At 40.7% G+C, this 1,849-nt stretch overlaps 1 protein-coding gene across 1 annotated transcript in view; it reads right to left on the minus strand.

Annotated features, from left to right (window-relative positions):
* LOC103508451 (rab5 GDP/GTP exchange factor-like) overlaps positions 1–1,849 on the minus strand; it is a gene marked incomplete in the record, with an annotated part of 18,501 nt that overhangs the window by 8,495 nt on the left and 8,157 nt on the right.

The raw sequence follows: 1,849 nt of genomic DNA on the forward strand, positions 1-1,849 counted from the left end.
TACACATATAAATTTATACGTGTGCGCTTGAACAGTAATTCATAAACTTCCAACGTCTTTGCAGAGCGCACCTATTTTGACCTGCCCACTGGACTATATAAGCGATGGTCCTATTAGCAGCTATATAGCTGCTTATATAGCGGGTTTTATTATATGAGCTAGCATATAGCTATATAGCTGACTTTCTTATATAGCGGCGGGGGGGGGGGGGGGGGGGGGGTCATATATAGCAAAAAGCTCATATAGCGTTTAAGGGATGTCCTAGGAGTGTTTTTTTTTTTTTTTGTGGCACTCCGACACTGAAAAAAAATCAACACACACGCCCTCTCGTGTTTTTCTCATGCCATTAACATTATTTGTGGATTTTGTGGCGCAACATTTTTGAAATGAAAGAAATTCGATTAAAAATTTGAACTTTCAAACTTTCACCATGGCAGACTCCCAGGTAGATGTAGGGGCCAGACTCCCGTTCATGTACTGTTCAAAGTCACCCGGGTCCATGTTGAGAGATTCAGCGGTCAGGTTTTCAATGAACGACACGGCACAACTCTGAAATAGAGAAAAAGCGGAGTGAATTTTAAGTTTTTTTTTTCAATGCTTCACTTGGCCAGGCTAGTTAGCTTAGTTGGTAGTGCGTCTGCCTTGTAAGCGCTAGGCCGCGGGTTCGATTCCCGCCCGGGGCGGATTTTATCCTGATGGGATAATGTTCGTTCTCGGAACGCCTGGCTTTTTCCTATCCTGTCTTCCTTCTCTCTTCGATTTCGGGACGATAAGACCATAGCAGTTACAGTTCCCTCTGTCAAACCTCTTTTTTTAAAAAATCTCTTATATGAGTTCTCCAAGTTTTAATAACTTTGCATCTGCCTGTTTTTTTCCGGCGATAACTCGAGAACAATTTGACCAACATTGACAAAACATGGCAGAAAAGTTCACGTTTTTCATTCAACGATTTGTCTTTAATTTGCTGTTCGATCCACCATTGCCTGGACAGTTTGTACTTTTTTAATGACATTTGTCAAACATTGGCAACACATAGGTGATTATTTATTTTCGCTTACCTTATTTTCTATTTGACTAGGGTTCTTAGTTGGGGATTATTATTTACACCGACTCGAGTTTCGCCTCACTCGTAGGCTTTTTCAAGATGACTGAGGTTGGTTTGTTGTTGTTTGCGTAGGTGTTGGGCGTGCATTGTGATCTTGAATCATCATGTCGGTCAGAAGAAATTTGAATCTAAACGCGGTAATAGACACTCTTCCATCTTTAGTCTATGCTACTGAACAGCTGATTCAAGATCAAGAAATTTCACATCACATTTTTTATGACTTTTCATCCTCCCCAAATCAGAATAGAATATAATAAAAAGGGTTATAGAATATAGGAAAAAACAAAAAAGTATAACAATTTTTAAACTTTCTACAAACAAGCGACCCAATTACCTTGAAACCCAATCCGAAGTGCCAGTTTCAATCTGCAATGATCGAAACTCCTCAGCTTGATGCTAACCACTCGATGAAACATCCGCACCTTCAAGTGCAACAGCAAACTCGTCTGGGGCAACTTGAAGCCCATTGTGACGTCAAAATGAAACAGCTGCGCCAGTCAAAAGAGTTGTCTAAAATGTCTCCACGATCCGTCTTGAATTTTCACCGAAGGAACGTCTTTGAACTTCACCAAAAGATGTCTTCGCTGGTCGTCTTGGAATTTCAGCAAATCAAAGAATTCTCCTTCGACGGTCTTGAAACAGCAAATCAAAGAAGACAATTTATTGGTATTACACTGAAAGTCTTGTAACTTCGCAATCCAAATGATCCTCCAATCGGAGATGCGGTTCGCACGGACTCCAAAC

The sequence above is a fragment of the Diaphorina citri genome, unplaced genomic scaffold (genome assembly GCF_000475195.1).
Source record: "Diaphorina citri unplaced genomic scaffold, Diaci psyllid genome assembly version 1.1 scaffold400, whole genome shotgun sequence".
In the NCBI taxonomy this organism is placed as follows: domain Eukaryota; kingdom Metazoa; phylum Arthropoda; class Insecta; order Hemiptera; family Psyllidae; genus Diaphorina; species Diaphorina citri.